Raw genomic sequence first — 21,124 nt, 5'->3', positions numbered from 1 at the left:
AGAGAATGAATTGTGAAGCAGAGATGGTAACCAACCAGCCAACACTGAAGGGATTAACAAAAAAAGGAGAAGAGGGGTGTGAAGGGGAAAACCCCAAAGAGAGTCACTGCCCTGCCAGCTGTCCCTAAGCTGGGGGATCTGAGTGATAACTCAAGTCACAATAACCCCAGGAACAATTTTTTGGGGGAGGAAACCCAAAACACAGTGCTCTGGGGAAGGAAAAACCACAGTGCTCTAAGAGCATGAAGTAGATCCTAGAATTCAAGGGCTCTGCAGGCTGAGCATGGTCTCTGGCACTGCTGAATCCAGCAGGATGTGAACATGGATTTTCCCTGATGTTAAAGGGCAGGTAGAGCTCAGTGACCCCATCCGTGGAGACTGTCCTGCAGCCCATGGGAATGTGGGAAATGCTGGATCTGCTGTCAGCAGCCATGCACGGGATGCCAGCAGTCCTGCCTGGAGAATGTTCTTCTCTTTTTGCCTTTTTTCTACTCACCAATATTCAGTAGAACTCTTTTTTCCTTTTCTTTTTCCCCCAAGGGAAAATACCCTAAATATCATGTAGTGCACCTGTTTTCCTGCTCCAGCAAATATTCATCCATCCCCTACCATTTCAAATGCTGGCAATAAGGCATCACATTTATTTCCTACAAGGGATTAGCTCCTTATAAACCCACACTGCTGCTGCACTAACAGGGAACAACTAAAGGTACAAGTGCTGCATTAATACTTTACCATCAACAAGCTTTGATCCTCCGTGGCTGCAGCTCACCAAAGCCAATTAATTCCTGCTGAATCCCTGCCTGTGGGCTAAAAACACCTAAGCACAAGTTTAATGTACTCTGACTGCTTCCCCTGGGAGGGTACCTGCAGACAGAAGTCTGTTTTAAACTAAAGCATCTCCTGAGAGCAGAGCAGGCAGAAGGCCCTGGTTTCCCTCTAGGCTATTTAGCCAAAGATTTTTTTGGCACCCAGATGGGTTTTCTGTCAGAGATGAAGCTCATGCTGACACTGTTGTACCACTAGATGCTTGCATTTTATTCAGGCATGGTGGAATTATACACAGCTGCTTCTGGACTGCAGTGCAGGCACACAAATCTGCTCATGAGCTCGGGAAAATTTGGCTGAATATTTGTCCCAGCATACCTGAAAAGCTTGGTGACCTGCAGGGAAAGCTGTGAGAACACCACATGCAGTGCACATTTCTGCTTCTCAGTCTTGCACAGATTTTGTACCCTTCCCAGGGTGCTGTGATTCACATTTAGCCATTAATTCCCTGGAACTGGGCTGGCAAGCAGGCACACTCCATTTATATTTAATCCACCCACTCCTGAATGTTGATGTGTGCCAGTGAATCAAACGTAAATGCAAAGCAATATGTAATCTGTGAGAGCTAAGGAAAATTATCAAGTGACATACATTACCATGTGAAATAACTAAATCAAACACGATTCCTTCCAAATGAACAGAGATGAGCACTCTGCACTGAATTTAAAAGGTCCAGCAAGCCAACAAAGGCTCTGTTAATGAATCAGGAGCCTTGTCCGAGGGGATATTGAAATAACCCAGCTCAGCAGCCCAGGGTTTCTTTCATTTGTTTCATTCATTACTTTGTTTACCAACACTAAAACCCTCTGCCCTGCAAGTTGGCCATGAAGAAATCAGAGACTGATTAATGGAGAAAACGAAGGGAAACCGGTCCCTCTGATTAACTGGGAGATAAACAGAATTCTTCTTTGTTAACCAACTTCCTTGAGTTAAAATGAGACTCAGAAATCCTGACCAGCACTGCTCTTGTATTAAACATCCCCATCTTGAAGCTGGCATCTAATTCAGAGGCAGACTTCTTCAAAGGTTATTCATGTGTTATTTTTACAGCTTTTTATTAGTGGTTGCAGCAACTTGCTGGAGAGAGAAGCTAAAAAAACATAACCCAGGCACCCTAAAGGCTGTGAAAAGAGAATTAATAAAAATGTAATATGCACTTCAAAAAGGCCACAGTCTTACACATTCTGGGGTAGGTTTGTGCAGGGATGGAGCCAGGGGTGCTGCAGGTCACAGGGCAAGGCAGGAGATCTGATTGTGCACATCCTCCACATCCCAAATTGCCTGAGCTCAAATTATGAGTGGTTTGTCCTTCATTTTAAAAAATTAAATTACTGTTCACAAGAATATATGAGTTTCGAGACTTCCTCAGAAATTAGTTTCACAGGCTGTGAAAATGCTGCAGAAAACACAGTTCTGTCCCTTTTTGGCTTTTGCAGCCAGCTGAACGTGCTGAGATTTGGGCTCTTCTATCCCGACGTAACTTGAGAAGTGCATTTTGCACAAAGCCTTTAGCACTACAAGATTAAATGTGAGATAAAGGCCCATAATGCACCCATTGCCTTTTTATTGAGTGCTTGCAGTTGCAGCACAATCCTATATAATAAAACTTGTGCCTGTTTTTATTCTCTTTTTTTTTTTTCCAAATGGCATGACAACTGGAATCATTCCATAACTGCACAAGCCCCAAAATACCTTCTTGATCTCAATTTAGGATTCCTGGAAGGCTTAAAGGGATATTCAGCTGGTCTGTGGCCGTTATAACTCCACTAAAACAGCAGAGCTGCACTGAATATTTGAAGACTGAAGCATCAAGATCTTCACTAAATTATCATTAATAAACTGATGGAAAAGCAGTGAAATTGTCATTAATGCAATTCACGTATGTCTTAGAACCTCCTTCCCTCAAATCTGTGAGAATTATGGACATTAGATCCAAATTCAAACATATTTACAATTTTGCGATAGTAAATCTTTTTCTCCATCTTTACCCCTCGTTATTTCCACCTGAAATGAACTTGTGCTGGTAGAACCGAAGGATAACCAGAAACAGACTAATAAATACTTTATAAATCTGATTATAAGGTATTGATTTGGGAATTCTGGAATAGTCTCTCTTAAAATGACTGTGCTGCTAAGAGGGATAACTCAGAGGACTGAGAGGGATCCTCTCCTGAAGAGCTGAAAATGATGCACTAAAATCCACCTATGGGAGGAAGACATGTTCAGTAGAGATAAAATCAGGCAAAAAAGAGAATTTATGCTCCTTCCCACACTCCAGACGACCAATTTTACTCATGGGGAAGCCAGCAGACTCTTTCAGCACCAATTTGTGGAGCAAAACCTACAAACCTGCAGACTCTCAAGAGCAGCGAGGATGTCACTGAGGGGTAAAAGTTACATTCAGGTGTTTTCAAAACTTTCTGAAGTATAGGACACAGGTGTTTTTGAATATGCCAGCTGGGAAAATCTATATGATTAGACTGTAATTTTAAGAATATTGCTCTGCCTGTCTGCTGTAATCAGGGGCTTCTCTGAGAAACTCATCTCCTCTGTATCAGCAAAGAGCTCCTTAATAATTACTGATTTATAAGACATCGTATTTGTGCTCAATAATGCTAATTTTATGGATTCCTGAACAGCTTCTTGAGTTATGTCATTATTTAATGTCAGAGGAGTGGGGAGTTCAAATAAACCAGCTGCATGCTTTCTCTCCTTTGCATTCTGCCTCCAAAGGAGGATACAAAAAAAAAAAAATCAAGAAAGTCAGCATAACTCACATCATCAGGATGGATTTACCAATCACACAGAACTGAATTATACCTCTTATTAACCAACAAATTCAATATTTAATATAAAGGCGACCTAAAGGAGATCATTACTTCTGCAATATGAGCAGAAGATTGTAGCATGCAAAGGTACAAACTGTCAGAAAAACAATGTTTTGTAGAAAGCCTTTTATGAATCGTCCTCTGTATGGAGTAAATTCCACCTCCCTGATTTACTTTGACACATGAAGGGGTTGCAAATGATTCAATTAATTCAAAAATTATTTTCATGGAAAAGATATGTGTTCCTCTGCCACTTAACTAATCATGAAGTCAGTGTGATGGAACATTTGAACCCAGGAAAACTTCTGCTGGAAGGATCCAAACAGCACCTTAAGAGTTTTGTTCAAGTGGTACTTTCAGCATCTCACTTTGCAGCCAGATCTTGCAAAAAGTGTTGGGATTTGGGCAAAAATTCCACTTGCACACCAAGAAACCTGCCAGGTTTTAAAGGTAGATTATTTTACCCCGTGAAAATCAGTACAGAATTAACCACTTTTCCTTCTCTCTGTGAGTTTCTCTTTGCTTCCCTCAGCACAGTTCCCTCTCCCTGCTTGTTATGTTCCAGGTGTGCCCATGACCCTACTCCCTGCTTTGCTGTCAGGGCTGAGTGAGTGCTTGGGTCATGTTCCAACCTCTGCTGCTCTGTGGCTTTTTCTTCTCTGGATTTCCTCTTTTCCTTTAAATCAAGTGGGATTCAATGTCATTGAACAATAAGGAATTTTTCAGTTCCCATATACGTCACAAATATATATCACATATATATATATCACATACATATATCGCATGTATACATCATATATAGATATCACATGTATATATCACATATAGATATCACATGTATATATCACATATAGATATCACATGTGTATATCACATATATATATCACATGTATACATCACATATAGATATCACAATGTGTATATCAAGTATATATCATATGTATATATCGCATGTATATATCACATATATATCACATGTATCTATCACATGTATCTATCACATGTATATATCACATGTATATATCACACGTATATATCACATGTATATATCATGTGTATATATCACGTCTATATCATATGTATATATCACATGTATGTATCACATGTATAAATCACATATATATCACATGTATATCACATATATATATCACATATAGATATCACATGTATATATCACATGTCTATATCATATATATATATCACATGTATATATCACGTGTCTATATCACATGTGTATATCACATATATATCACATATATATATCACATGTCTATATCACATGTATATATCACATATATATATCACATGTATATATCACATATATATATCACATATATATCACATGTCTATATCACATGTATATATCACATGTCTATATCACATACATATGTCACATATATATCACATGTCTATATCACATGTATACATGTTCTTTCTGAGGTGATACTGACACTGCAGGTGCTCTAGAAGGCAGATCTTGAAAGGATCTGCACTGAAGCTCTTCTCCAGCATGGATTTGGGAATCACTGGATCATTTAGGGTGGAAAAGCCCTCCCAGCCCATCCAGTCCAAGTTGTGCCTGGTCCCCGCCTTGTCCCCAGCCCAGGGCACCGAGTGCCACCTCCAGCCCTTCCTTGGACACCTCCAGGGATGGGGACTCCAAACCTCCCTGGGCAGCCCCTGCCAAGGCCTGAGCACCCTTTCCATGGGGAAATTCCTGCTGCTGTCCACCCTGAGCCTCCCCTGGCCCAGCCTGAGGCCGTTCCCTCTCCTCCTGTCCCTGTTCCCTGCGAGCAGAGCCCGACCCCCCCGGCTGCCCCCTCCTGTCAGGGAGTTTTAGAGAGTGAAAACATTCCCCTGATTCTCCTTTTCTCTAGACCAGAGCTACCAGGCTCACTGGTTCACTTGTTAAACACCTCCTTTTTTTGTGGGAATCTAAAGTTCTGTCCGCATTTAAGTACAAAATTTGCCATTGTGAGAACAGAATTGCAAGAAATTTCTCCTGGCTGAATTATAAATGGAGTCAAACCCTGCAATCTCTATTCAAAAACACTATCAGTGACACTATCACCTTAGTGACTCTCTGATTTGACCCCATCCCTCTTTACTTCAGATTTCACCTGAAATTCCACCTGAAAACATAACTTGGAGTGTAGTAGGAGCTCACAACCATCTATTTGAGCAAAACAGAGATGAGATTTATCCCATGCTGCCATTTCTGCAGAAACTCCTGCCATAAGCAGGTTGCAGGATTAAAACCTCTTCCAGTTTGCAAAGCTTCTCCCTTAAAACCACATTTTCAGCAGTAAATGTGCTCTGATCTCAGCTTAACACACAGAAGCTGTTCTGGAATCAAACTTTCCCTTGTTATTATTACACATTTTTAGGTGTAAAGATGACAAAGCCTCCCCAGGCTACCTTGAACCTCCCCTTCTGCCCTCTGATGCCCCGGCCTGATGTTAGAAAGAGCAAATAGATTACAACGGAGTGGGATGAACTCACACATTTGGTTTGTTGTTATCTCCAGGCCAGCACAGCTCAGTGTAATTCACCCAATTCTGTAATTTCTGCCCAAGAAACTCCCTGCAATGAGATTACAGGAGAACTGAAGGTCACTTCTGAACTGTGTCATCCAAAGGAAATTCAATGTATACTTGCACTATATTTATCTCCAGTGAATGTCGTGCAACAAATAGGATAAAGCAGAGGTGTGCAGTGGGCAGAGAGATAAAATTGAGAGTGAAGTGTTGGCTTGGGAGGGTTCATGGCAGGGAAAATCTCACCAGGCTATTGTATAAAGGATATTTCTTGAGATTCTAAACTGGTGAACAAGCTGAAGTTTAATGGAAAGGATTAGGCATTAGGCAGATCTGGGATGCTGGGGCTCAGTAAAGTCACCTGAACTCTTCATTTTTTTTAAGAGTCAGTTGTGTTTAAAGTAGATTTTTTTTGTTAGAAAATGAATTGTTGCACATAAACACGTGGGACAAAACTTAGCAAGCAAAAAGAGCTTCCAACCCTACACAAAAGTTACAGGACACTTACTAGAGGCAATGATCTTTTAACTGAGGGCTCCATGTCAGCCTTCCAGGCAGGCAGAGGGTTTAGTGTCCATTGGAGGAAGCAGAGAATTCCAAATACCTCAGCAAATGTCTGCTAAAATCAGGTTTTCCTGGAAATGTGCACTAAATGTGAAATAGCAATGGATTTTCTGTGTAATCAAATTGTGCTCCTATTAATACTTCTCATGAAACACATTTTACATCGAATCCCATTAGCTCTCCTTTTTGTAGTTAATTTTTCCACATAACTCTTCTCCTCCTGTTGCAGAAAAAGCAGGGAACTATCACTGAGTTACAAATTCCATTTTTGTTTCCATCAGCTCATTATATAAATTATTCAGAACTGTTTTATAAAGTGGGGACTTCAGCTTCCTTTACAGAAAGAAGGAGAAAAGACAGTCCTAAAATGAAACAAAAAAAAGTAAAAACCCCCCATACATTTGATGCAACTTTAATTATCCTTTCCATTAAACTGCAGCCTGTTCACCAGTTTATGATCTCAAGAAATATTCTTTATACAATAGCTGTTACTCAGAATATTTTATACACTTACCACAATTACCATTCCAAGCCTCCTAACTCTCTCTCCCCAAAAGGAAAGAGGAAAGAAAACAACAAAGGAGCAATTCCCAAGGCACAATATTTCTTGTGGGCTTGAACTCTCAATTTGCATATTCATCTCCAACAATCAACATCTTCTGCCACCTCCACAGTTATCTTTGACAGCAAAACTTCCTCTGCAAGCCAGAAGCCACCACCTTGCACATTGCCAAATGAGGGATTTTAATCAAGGAATTCCAACCGGTGACATATTTCTTAATTATAAAATATTTCCAGTTCCTGTTTTGAAAATAATCAAAGGAGATTTCTAGTGTTTCCATCAAAACCCACACGCTCCTGAGGGCACAGGGAATGTCGTATCAAGCACCAGGAAGAGTTTGGGAGCACTTTAACTTTTCTATCAATGTTCATTTGCCATAGCAAAATTCAAACACTGTGTTAGCAGCCAGCGGTCGTTTGGCAATCCAGGAAAAATTAATTCACCTTTTTTAGATGGAGATCTGCACCATAACAATAAGAATCACAGGTTTTCCTTTTCTTGATTTATTTAAATCAAGTGTCTACCACTTGCTGAAAGGAAACAGGAATAAAAAGGAAGTTGTGATTAATTAGAAAGTTCTTTTGGACTGTTCAAGATCAGAGAGGCTTTGGGGTTTTCCTACTGGGATTACACCAAAATTTAGTTGTGTTCACAGTCATTGACCTTGATTTTGGGGTCCAGCAGAGAATGACACAGAGATTGAATCTTCCTGCCTTGCCCTGGAGAAGGGGAAGCTGGAAACTTGTTGTAAAGTCACCATAAAGCAGCAAATTCGACAATTCTCAGAAGTTTAGTTAAGAGAGGAAATAGTAGAGCAAAATCAGGGTGGTTTGTTCCAAGGAAACAAATGTCAACAGGAAACTACCAGACAAGATTCTACCAGAAAGACAAATCCTGGAATAAATGCCTGGAACAGGGAAAGATGAGACACACAGGGAAAGATGAGGGAAGACGTTTAAAGGTAAAACAACAGATAAGATGTATCTGAAGGTCTTTCCTAACTCCATTTCTTGTTGTTTAGTGTAAATTCTACTTTTCAACTATAATTCAACAACACAGGAAGTGTTGTCCACTGTGAGACACAAACCTTGAAGATTAAACTCATTTAACTTCAGTGTAATTACTCACGTAAGGATCAGGTTTGTGCAGAGGGGTCTCCAGATCGGTGCAAGTGTCTGGGGAGCCAGGCAGAGGCTGAAATTCTGGGGCAAAAAGGGGGCAAAGCAAGAGCTGGAAAAGGAGCGTGACAAGGGTGAAACTTTGGAAGTTAAGAAGTCAGTAAACACCCAGCACACATCAACAGAGTCATCCACATCAGAAGAAAATGTTCTGCCTTCTGAAGATGAGAATGGGAAGTCAAGAAGTCATCATTTTCATCTGGAACATCAAACAACAAACTGATTTTCTTTAGATAAAACCATGTTAACAGCTGGATTATTAATTATGAAGCAGATGTCAGCTGACAGCACATGTCAATAGTGTATTTAGAGAGGATTCCACTGATTGAAAACTAAATGTTTTATCTCCCCAAATAAAAGACACATAAAACAGATTCTAACAGTGTTGCAGGGGAATGAAGCAAGTTTAAAACTCTGTATCTAGAAGTGGGTTTTTATAAGCTCTCATATTAAACTGCTCATAGATACCAGTACAATATTAATAATGGAAACATGCCTGAATCCTTTCAGTCAACATCACTCACTGCTTCGTGGGAATATGATAAAAGCTGTCAACAGAATTATATAAAGGAGTCAGGATTAGTGATGTCTTTTTGTAAGCTGATAGCAAAGTTCCTACTGAACAAAGTTTTTTCATTTTATTTTCTGTCCATACTTGCTCAACTTTTCAGTAGCATAACAATGGGTGAACATCCAAATTATAATTTTCTCTTTGGTCCTTCCTCCAATAAACATGTTACAGTTTGGTTATTGTTTTCTTAAATATCCTTTTGCTTTGTTTTGCATTTATTGATTTGTTTTTAGGGGATGAATTGTGCTGTTCAGCAAGGCTCAGAGGCTGAAATATTTTATAGCTGTTATTCATTACTCTGAATTTCAATAATCTGCAGCACCTCCTTGTCCTTTAAAATATCGGCAGCATTCTGTGACTTTTATTAAAATATCTGTGATGCTTCTTTTTAATTTGTCAGACAAGGGATGGCACAGGTGGTAACGCAGAATAGGAGGATTCATCTGAAACAGAAATAACCTCCAAGGATATTACCCTGCTGTCTGTGTTTATTCAAATCCTACTGACTTTTGTGAGAACTCTGAGTGCCAGTCCAGGTTCTTTTCACCTCTCCAGCAGGCAAACAATGATTTTCATCTGCTCTGATAAATTCCCATCATTTTATTCCCAACTCGCTCAGGGATATCTGGAAGAAGTGAAAACACCCACTCAGTTAAAACCTGACTTAATAAATCAGAACATCCCAAATAACCTTGGAAGTTGAAACAGTGCCTATTCCTGTTCCCTCCACCAACCCCAACCCAGAGCTGAACAGATACCAGCCAAAGATGGGAACATCTCAGACAGGCCACAGCAGCCTGACCTAAAACAATAATTACTTGTTTGGAAAGCTGAAAAGCCAGCAGAAAGGCAGATTTTTCAGGTACATAAACATGTTCAGATTGACTTGGAAGCATTTGAAGCTGGGACAGAGGAGTCATCATTGGAGTACAAATAAATTAGAGTTCTCAGAATTAATATAAAAGCTCATCTCATCTTGCAGCCTGAGAAAAACTGATCAAATCAAATAATTTACTCAAGGAATAGCAACTGGAGGACAGCTGTCATCTCAATTAAAGGAACTCCTGTTGCCAGTCATGCCACATCACTCCTCTCTCGACCCCAATCCATCCACTTATGCAGTTATGAGTTAGAGACACTCCTTTAAGGTAATTCTGTCTTCTAACCCCATCTCTGCCTTCTGGGAATTTAGTTTTGTCCCATCAAACTCTGTTTCTTGTCTAACCAGCATGTCAGATAACCACCAGCCAAAACCTGGCAATCTTTGAGGAGCCCACAACAATTTGACCCTTTTTATATCTTCTTAATATACATTTGATCTTTACTTTTTTTTTTCTTTAATACAGGAATGAAAATAAATTTCATAAAGGTGCAAAATGAAAGGACATGTTGAGAATTTGAAAAGTTTATCATGTAATAGAGGAATTCTAATAAAGGATTTGCCATGATAATAAATAAAATCCCATTTGATTACACAGCTCTTCTGAAATTATTCGGTCCTTTGTTCACTTTGGTAAATAAATTTTTAGTACCATAAAAATCATAGAATATCCTGAGGGGGAAGAAACCCACAAGGGTTATTGAAGTCCAAAATTCTTTGTTATCATCAAGAATATGAATATCAGCATTATTCTGAGTGTGGTGGGATACACAATATTTGCAGCATATTTAATCCTACCTGGTTTAGCTCTACATCTTTAAATGAACACATCACAATTTTTGCCAGAGAAAGGTGTGATAGCCTTCCTTGTTAGACTCTTTCCCAAGGATTTCCTCTGGAACGTGGGAACTGTGAAATCTTTTGAAAGGAAAAAGGAAAATATGAAAAAAACTCCTCATTGGGATGATTTAAAACCTTCCCTTCACGAGATGTGTCTGGAACACAGAGATAATGAAGCCACACATCCTGATGAAACATCACAGAAGAGTCAAACATTTTATTGAATGTGAGGAGAGAAATGTGAGATGTTACAGTTTAAAACTCTCCCATATTGCAATTTGTAAGTCTTTATGGCCAAGATTCATGCAAGCCAATTGCTACAATAATCACTTAATTCCTGGCTCCACAGAAATTAACTCCACAATCCAATGGCAGAGAGCAGAATCATTTTAATATTCTTGCAGTTATAGGATAGAGTGTCTTATTTAGATACAGATGCACTTTGAGCTACCTGCTCTTTCAAAATTGGGCTGGAAATTATAATAATTATACTGCACATTACTATTTTTCAACAGTTGGATGTTCTATCCTTATACAGAGATAAAGATATGTTCCAGACAGGGAAATCAACACATCAGAAGTGCATAAAACATAGGATCTCCTTCCAGTTAGGCAGCTAATAAAAGTAGCTTAATAATCCTTTGGAAGAAAAAATATCCTGATAGTTTCTAAAGTTCAAGTTCAAGACTTCATTTATGTACAATATTCTAACCCGGAATAGAAAAGGAAGGGATGTATCCTAGATAAAAATAGAAAGGGATAGGCACAGTCACTGTTTTTTACCTGGTATGCTATGCTAAGGCAGAATAGCAAGAACAAAAAAGTTTGATTTTGATTAAAATTTGATTATCTGGTAATTTCTTCAAAAAATGCATTAAAGTTTCTCTCCTCTTTGAAAAAAATTCAAATACTGAGGAGCAGTTTTTAATACCGGACACCATTGTATAATCTCCATAGGAAACATCGTAATATTAAAGGAATTCTGGAGCATTTATTCTGGAGATCATCCTGGATGAGGATAGATTTCCTTTTACTTCCATCACACTTTTAATCTCAATTCTGTCAGACAAGAGGTACCAGCTGTCATCAGCCCTGAAATGACCAACCTCATTTTCAAACACACTGGAAGGTAAAGACGGAGGGCTTTGTAAAAGAGGTGATGTATAAAGAGACTTCAAGAAAGGAAACCATGGTGACTGAAACACAATAAAGAGATATAAAAAAAAAAGCCAGATAAATAGAAACCACTGAATATTTCCAAAATCTGCTCAGCCCAATCAGAAATGGCTCTTCCCTCACCCAAACCAGCTGCGTGATTCAGCCTACGAGAAAACAGAGGCACGAAGGAGCTCGAATAACAACCACTCCTCTTTTGTTCTGCAGGCTCTTTTCAATTCCTCTCCTTAAGTGATCAAATCATGCAGAAGATGCTCCCAGTCAGATCTGTGCTGTTAGCTGGGACCTGCACTAACATTTCAGCTGCTGGCTTGATAAGTACTGCGTGTTCTGCCACCCGCACATTTGACCTTTTGCAACCAAACTAGGCCAGGTTTTAAGCTCAGTAATTTAAGGGTGACATCTTGGACAAGTTCGAGGTGACGTTTGTTGTGAGGCTCTTCCCTTTGAAGATTCGTGTGCATAAATTAGGCTGTGTAATTTCTAGCCCCTCAATCAAAAAGCAATTTGTTTTCACGAAGTTGAAATGGATGAGATTTAACTCATTAGGATTTCGACTGATCCTGGTGGCATGTTATGGAACATGAGGGCTCAAGGAAGGGACCTCGATTTTCTGGCCTTAGTCATGACAATAAATTGTGGAACAGAGCTGGTAAAGGTACCAGACTTTTATCTCAAGAGTGTTTTACAAATACAGCAGATCCCTTAGACTGTTTACTAAAATCATAAGAACAATTTACTTTAGTGCCAAACCTACCAGAGCCCCAGCTCTAAATCTGTAGAATTTCTGGTTTGATCAATTTTTGGGAATTTCTTCTCAACATCCATTTAATAATTACAGCCACCTCCTCCTACTGCTCTGTAGCATCCTATTTTTATCACTTGCTTCCCAAGATATTCTTTGCTAGATCCATATAGTTTCTTCTTTTTCCTGTTTACGCTGTTACTTTTTAAAGCATTCCTTGATTTCAGGAATGTGTTTCTTCCCTGTTACTGTTCAACAGCTCCAACATTTGCTGATGTTTCACAGCATTTTCCTTATTCTGCTGCTCTGGGCTATTTTCCTGTAGCACAAGTCTCACACTTAAGAAAAAGAAAGTCTTTTTGATTTCAGGCAGGATCAGAGGAAGTGTCCCTCACAGTCCTTAACTGATCATCAGAGCAAAATATTTTGGGATAAAGGTTTCTCTCCAAATAAAAACACTTCAGAATTTCTTGTTGGCTGCATCTCTTCAGAGGCTTTACTGAATTTGTTACAGGTTTGCATTTTGTATTTTCACAAAAAAACAACAGTTTCTGTACCACCATCTTCTGTAAGATCAGTGATCAGGGGTTTGAAATTTGGCTGTTAAACAAAATACGGAAAAGCCTGGCTTGAGACAGAAAGGAAAAAATAAAGATAAAACATCTGATTGCTCTAAAAATTCATTGTTCAGCTCTGTTTACAATGCCTGAGTCAGGTGTTATCAGAATGCTGCTTGTGCCATCTATTTCCAGTGTGTTCAATAGGAAGTTCAGGAGAGTGGGAGTGACATTTGAGCTTTTAATCTCAAAACCCTCAGAAGTTCTTTAAAACTTGACAAATGAGGTTATTACAAAGCAACTTTAATATCAAGCAAGGTTTTCCTCACATTCTTTTTCTCTACACGGTAAGGTTTTTAAACATACTTAAGTTTTTCCAGTCATACAGATGTGAAATGAATTTGGTTTAGAGATATTTTGTGTATTTTTCAACTCTCCATGAGTCCTTGAAGAGTATTTTCCTAAGGAAAAAAAAGCTCCAAGAAAAAGCTGTTCAGATGCTAAGTCATCTACTGAAGTTTAAGGAAATTAAAGAAATCATCCTACTGAATGTTTCCTTCAGCTGAAGTAACCTTCATTTTGGAAAGAAAAAGGTTAAACATTGACATACAAGATACTTTTTGGAAGCAAATTAGAAGAACTGGAAAACCACACAAAACAAATCACGGGGGTTCTTAGGGCAGAGAAGTTTTCTGGATCTGTACAGGGTAAAACACATCCTTGTAATGTCAAACTTCCTGTTCCATCCCAGTGGGAATTAGCATTTCATATAGAGATCACAGCCAAGTTAAAGGGGACCCTGAATCCCTACTTGGAGTTTTCTCTCCGAACTGTTTCATGCCCCACAAAGCTTTGACTTCAGGAGGATTCCCTGGGTTTGATTTTTAGCAGGTTTCCAGGCCACACTTCCCTGCTGAGATGCAGGAAAGCTGGTGGTGTCTTGTTTGCTTGGCTCAGTAGAAACCTCCCTGGCAAGGGAGACGTGGGTAAGGAGCTCACAAATCTCCACCATCAACTCCCCGACTAACAGAGGAAGTGTCATTGTTATGGAAAAGAGGAATAAATCACCCTCCTGCTGAGAACGCAGCATTTGCATGGTTTGCCATTTCCATTTGAGTCAGTGTGGTTAAACTCCCCGGTAGGATGGTCAGGGAGTTTTGTCAGGAGCTGCTTTATCTGCCAAAGTCAAAGTCATTATCAACTCTGAAGTCTGTTGCTGCTTGTTGCACCAAGGATTCTATTTCAGATTCCTGACTGAATCCAAACCCTTAGTTAAAAAAAAAACCAAAGTGCTCTTGTCTACTCTGGAAAAAATATTCCTTAACTTTTGGAGGACATGCTCTCAAATGGTTGCAATATCAAATAATCCTGGCATAACACATCTGCTTTCCAAAGGATGCCCTGAGTGATCAGATACAAATTATCTGGAGGGATTATTTTGTGAACTGACTTGCCTGAGCTTTTAAAGCAGATGAACTTTTCACACAGGTGAAGTGACTCCGAATTTAACACATTTTAACAATCTTATTTTACCGTCAGATTGGCAAAGACATCTTGGGCTTCTCCTGGATTCTACAAGAAACAGATTCAGGAACCTGCGAGACAAAATTATGAATAACAGAGCACAAACACCCTGTTTTCACTCAGGATTTGGAAACTTTGATACTTTACCTTCTCCAGTGTCTCAAATTATTCAGTAGAACAGACTTTGTTGTTCAGCAAACCAGATGGGTCACTCCAATTGCACCTTGGGGATTGGTAGAAGGCAAAGAGCTTTGGCTAATCAAACATATATTTACACATGACCTGGTACATAGGTTTTACTTATGATAAGTGCAAACTTTTTCCTATGAATTCACCTTGCCCTTAAAATTCAGAAAGATTTCTTTTTCTACTAGGATAATAAACCGGTGTTATCATAGTTTTAATAAAATTACTTTCTGCCATGGTGAGCAATGAAAAAAGGAACCAGAACCTGTGATGATCAGGTAGATTTTCCTGACATCCTGGTGGGAGTGCACAAAGCCTCCAAACCAGGTTTCTACTTAAAGATAACATTTTTCACCATGGCCAAGCACTGCCAAGTAAATTTTGCAAAATACCCAGGAAATAAAGTGGCACAAGTGGAAAGGCTACGAGGCTCCATAAATCTGGGAGCAGGAGGTGGCTGAAATGTTTTTTCCTTTATATATTTCCTTGGCGCCAATTATTGGCCACCATTAGGGATAAAATGCTGGAGAACTCGTGCCTTTGGTGTGCCCCAGCCCACAGAGCACACAAATAAGGGTAATGTCCACACTGGGGTGAGGCTGAAGGCAGGAGGAGATGGAGATTCTTCTCTTTTATGGCTTTTCACTGTGGAGAGAAGAAAAATGAAATTACTCTTACGAAGGAAATGAGGAAGAATCCTCACAGCACAATGAAATCACAGTGTCTGATTATCTTAAATGAATTGCAGCATGGGAAATTCCATCAAAGCCCTGTATTAGGAATTTTTTAAATATTGCAAATTGCTGCAAATTAATTTCTCCAGTGGCTGCCAAAATCATCCAAACCCATCTAACAGTGCTACAGTTGTAAGAAACTATTTGGAAAAATGTTTTGCTGACTTTAGCTTGTTAACACTCACCAAATCTGATCTGTCAAATTCAAGCTGTTCCAAATACTGGAACAAAGAGATGAGAGAAGAAAGTTATCACAAGATGGAGAAGAGAAACTCAAACCTGGTAAATAATCAAAGAAAGAAAAGTGACTAAAAGTGTGACGTTCTATATTTGTGTTTTTCCGTTTGAGTGATTAGGGCTAAAGGATGAAAATGGTGTGATTTATACCTTATAAAGGGGAAAGAATTTCTCTTTGCTTTATTTAGACAATAAAACCAATAGAAACCAGGAGAGCAATTGATGTCACCAAAAGTTTTTGTCTAGAAAAAGTTGAAAAGGAAGGAGGAGGACTGGCAGGAAACTTTGTTCTTTGAGTTTATGCTCTTTTTAACCAAAGTAGGTTTGCTGATCTTTGTGTGGTTATTTCTGGTGCTGTGAAGTGATTTAAATATGATGGCATTTCTCATCTTTGCAACAGGGGAGGATTCATTTGACAGGTTCAGGACTGGATGTAGATGGATGTATAGGAACTAGACCTATTTTTGTCATAATTCAGAGTATTTGAAGACCCAATTCAGTAGCCCGGAGGTGGTTTAGTGACATTTAAAATCCAATTATCCTCCTAATCCATTGCTCTCATATTTCTGATCAACCTCTACCTTTGTCTTGTCTTTAGCATATATTCAGTCCTAGAAATCCAAGGGTTAATTGACTTCCTTTAATTTGAGTGCACATAACGTATATATATTTATTTTGCTTCATCTAGTGCATTAGTTCTCCTTCAGTTTAATTCACAACTTGAAAATTAGTACTTACTACTTTTATTTACTGTTAACATTGCCAATAAATAATAAATGTTGCTACAGAGTAGAAGTTGTGGCTGCTTTCCACATAGATCACCTTTTTAACTAAAAACAAAGTCTTTGATCTTCCAGTGATATTACAGAGTTGTCACTGAGCTTTTCTAGGCGAGGGCTCTCTGGTTTTCCAAAGAAAAAAATTAAATTCTGGATGAAAGTCACTAAAATTTAGAATTAATTGAGAATGCTGCCGTGTTTTCAGTTCTTGACACTAATAATGGCTTTTAAGCAATTGTGCTCCTCACTTAACACCGGGATATTGTGCAAGTCTGTAAGATATTTCATTCCTCCTTAGTTATACTGCAAATGTTTCCTAGCAACATGGTACTGGGAAGCTCCAAATAAAAGATTAAACCTTCCTGGGATCACAGAAATGCTCTCCCAGTGTCTTCCCATCCGTGTTCCACAGGCAAAGCAGCAAATTCCGACCTTGATCTTCCCAACCTTGTCCTGTGACAGGGCAGTTTGGAAGATTTTCGTGCAGACCATTGGATGCAACTGATGGATATTTGGGATGGAGCTCCCACAGCCACACAGGATTTGTCTGTAAACTCTCAGCACTGGCTGATCCTCCACTCTGGGCTGGAGTCTCTGTTCCACTGGGTTCATTCTTGGATTTTCCTGGGTGATGGTGGAAGGATTTCAGCACTGCACTTGTACATACTAAGTGGATCTGCAGTGTTTGCCATGGTGTCTCTACAGCTGGTTACTCCCTGTCTGCCTTTGGCACAGGAGGCTTTTATTTCCTCACTGATGCTCAACTGCTTGTTTTGATTCCTGGGAACTTGTGTAGCAAACATTGCACTCCCCCACAATCCCGAATAGACTGGGTCTGTATGAGACTGTCTGTGGGATGATATTTACTTTAGAGGTGGTTATAAATAAAAAAGTCAGGTTTTTTTTTTTTATTTTCATGATCCATAGATGTATTTAACAGTGTATATTCTGCAGAACAGAATCTCTTAGCTGTAGCTGCTGGCTTGGGATTGCTTTTGCTTTCCTCAAAGGACGCTGCAGGGATCAGACAATTTCACAGCAGTCACTCCACAACCTTAACTCTTTTTACTCTTCTATTATTCTGGTCATTAGGAATATGTGAACTTCATTCCAAACTCTGACTGTATTCAACTTCATTCCAAACTCTGACTGTATTCAGGAATATGGCAGCAGCAACCCCAAGTCCCTCAAGGTGAGGGAGGAGAGGACAGTTTGGAATTTCCAGCAGCAATTTTTGATTCCAGACAGGAAACTCCGGGCACTCCACTGCTACCTGCAGTTACTGCCTTCAGGGAGAGGAGGGAGCACAGAAACTTTCAGCTCAGCAACTTCTCATTCTCCAGTTCTGGAAGAGCCAATTTGCTTCTGACGGATGAGCCTAAATGGAGCAGAAGGGGCTGCGCCCTCAGGAAAAGGTCGGGACGTGCAGTCAGTGGGGAAGTCAGCCAGCAGTTCCTGGAGGATCCTGCTGTTCAGTGCTCTTTGCATTACTGGAGCACAAGATTCCCACTTCAGGCAGTTCAAAGACCCTGCTGCACGAAGCCTGAGACAGAGGAAAAACTGGAGAGGTGAAGGAGAGGTGGGAGGAGAGAAAAGCTCTTCCCAGAGAACCTCTCCAGGGCCACCCTGATGTGGAACCTGCTGCATAAACTCAGAGCCTTGATAAGAGGAATTCTTGAGTCACAGGAATAGGATGCCATGGGATAAACCAAAATCTCCATTTCTATTGCAGAGCAGAATTCAGTGAAAAAGCAGGAATTTTCACAAGAAGCAGCAGGTTGGAAGACAAACACTTGTCTTAAGTTAATGTCCTGGAAAACTCTGGATAGGGTTTAATGAGCTCCCCTGGCTGCCACAGCTGCACTTCACCAAAGAGATTTTAAGGAAGAGTGGCTGTTACCTCACTTTCTCCCAGTTAAAAAGAATCTGAACAGATTCATCCTATTTCATTGAACCTACCACAGCTTGAAAAGAAAACAGTTGGTCTATGAAAATGTTGATGGATCAGTAGAAAGAACAGAAGACTTTGGAAGTTTCTTGAATTAGCCTTTGAAAAGGCAGCCAATTTTCATCTTCCTTTATCCAGAAACATATGGATGGTTCTGCAAGCAAAAAAAAACCCCGATTAATCTTGGTCTGTTTAGGGTATGAGATCCAAATGGGCTGAGATTGAGTCCTCTGAAATCTGGCTCATCAGGGATGAAACCTGAGGTTTTACTCTTTGGAAAACTTGCCATCTTGGGAGAGCTGGTATATTCCAGCTGTGCTGTTAAAAGGTAGGATGCAGAGAGGTTTTAATCAAACTATGATTCATTAAACAATAATCCTGCAGACTTGTTTTCTGTGTTTGTCATCAAAATTAGAGGCATGGATGGAGGGGGATGTTTGAAGTATTGGTGAGTTTTCCGGTACAAAATTGAGGGGTTTATTTTAATTAAAACCAAAGTTCCTTTTCCATCAGATAAAATTACCTGAAGTGAATTTCTAAAATTCCCATTTTTTTACCTCAACATCCCAAGGCAGGCTTGTTCTGGGGATTGAAATTCATGACAAATGAGGAAATTGGCACTTTAGAGTGTGCCTGAAGCTGATTATCCATAAGATGATGTAGGACCTGCTGTACAAGGACATCACCTCATCACTGGGCTGCTCTGGGAAGTTTTACAGCAGTTTGATTTCATGGGAACTTTCATCCCATGTCTCCTGAATATCAAAATACATGTTGGGCTGTAAATAGATCTCAGTTTTGGATGTAAGTATTTAAACCCCTCAAGGCTGAGTTAATAAGTTAGAGAAGCTCATTCAAGGGAGAAGAAAGAGCCTACTTAGGCTGTCAATACAATTCACAAAATGAATTTTTGTGCTCTGTCAAGGGAATGTTGGAGTCAATATCTGCTGCACAGAAAATGTCAAACACTATAGGAGCACAGAGCTGCCTTTCTTGCACCATTGTTTTCAGAAAGGTGGCAACTCTGTTGCTTTTAAAATGACACCCACAGTTTGGAAGTTTGTTAACTTTTGTATTGAACAGCGGGGAAATTTAAGAATTTTTTCTTCTCCCCATTTTTATTTTTTCCCCCAGAGCATGGGCACATTGCCAAAAGAGCAAGGGTGTTCTGTGGTTGATATGAAAAAGACTGAGGCACCCAAAAGAAGAAATGACCTGAAAATGCAGGATGAATTTCCACAGGTAGCAAAGGGCTCGGGCTGCAGCACCACGCCCCTGATTCATGGTACCCTCACGGGGCAGAACGGATGGTGCTGGTGCATTGGAAGGACACTAGTGATGCAGAAATCACACCTGCCTGCAGAGGTGCACACGTCTCTGACTCCTAAACATCACACTTGTCAGGGATGAATGACAGAGGAAGAGGACTTTTAACTGGGAATAAAGCAAGCCAGAGCTGTAATAGGCTCCTGTCCTTGTGGAGGCCTTAAATTCGTCATTTCCTGAGATGACAAAGAGGAGGTGACAGAGATGAGCTGCCTCTCCTAAGCCAGGGCAGAACTGTGCTCTGCTGAACACCTCTGGCAGCTTAGGGAGGAGCACGTTTGTCTGGGATTTTGGAGTCCACAACCCTCTTTGGAAGAAGCTTGGGACAGCCTGAGTGGGATGCAAGCGTGCCTTGGGTGACACAAGCACCTCAGGAAATCTCTCCATGCACTGCAGTGGCACAAAACTGCCTCCAGCTTCAAGATAGAGTAAGAAATGTGTTCTTTCTGCTCTGTACCAAGGTCCCCTGTTTGCAGGAGCTCCTCTTTAGCCCAGCAGCACCTGCAGCTCCAGTGAGGGCCCATCCATGAGCACCAGGCATGGACAGAGCTGTGGAAAGGTCTGGAAAGAGTCAAAGACCCAATTTTTGTTGTAATACATTTTCTCTTTCAAACTTCATCCCAGTAATTAGCAAAATCCAGAGTCTTCCCTGTTAGGATATCCTAGATTGGCAGACTGTGTAAGATTTTGGGTAAATCATTTTTACCTCAGAAAATAACCAGTTGCATGTTCCAAATGCCTGCTATGGCTTTTGGGAAGGTCTGTGGCATTTCTTTCAGAGCTGGATACAGACACTTAATGACAGTTTGTCCTGGGAATAATGGCAGGTCTGTAGATCTGGAGAGCTGGGATCATCTATCACCTTCCTTTAAGGAATTCATTCTTGCTCTTTATGGTCCAAAGATTTATCCTGTGCATGTTCAGCACCGTGCTCTTATTTCTGCCCAGTCCTTCCAAGTGCTGCAGAATGTGAATCCTAAAGGCAGTACTTAACATAACTGGAATTAATCCACACTCACTCTGGGCTTTTTTCTCCACACTTTCTAGGATTGTGCCATTAGAATTTTTCTTTCTTGGAAATCTGGTCTTAAACTGTCTCCTGGAGTCAGAGAGGATCTGAAAGC

The 21,124-nt window shown here is 40.0% G+C and overlaps 1 long non-coding RNA gene across 1 annotated transcript in view; it reads right to left on the bottom strand.

Annotated features, from left to right (window-relative positions):
- LOC125331045 overlaps window positions 1–21,124 on the bottom strand; it is a 46,423-nt gene that overhangs the window by 4,660 nt on the left and 20,639 nt on the right. Inside the window, exons 11-15 of the long non-coding RNA XR_007205835.1 lie at window positions 18,686–18,828; window positions 15,896–15,931; window positions 10,747–15,621; window positions 7,763–9,693; window positions 6,159–6,239 (exon numbers count right to left, since the gene is read on the bottom strand). This is a non-coding gene — a long non-coding RNA (uncharacterized LOC125331045). The remainder of the gene's footprint in view (window positions 1–6,158; window positions 6,240–7,762; window positions 9,694–10,746; window positions 15,622–15,895; window positions 15,932–18,685; window positions 18,829–21,124) is intronic.

This window comes from Corvus hawaiiensis, chromosome 10 (assembly GCF_020740725.1).
Source record: "Corvus hawaiiensis isolate bCorHaw1 chromosome 10, bCorHaw1.pri.cur, whole genome shotgun sequence".
Lineage (NCBI taxonomy): Eukaryota > Metazoa > Chordata > Aves > Passeriformes > Corvidae > Corvus > Corvus hawaiiensis.
The sequence above is the reverse complement of the archived record's forward strand: the minus strand, read 5'-3'. Positions and strand labels throughout refer to the sequence as shown.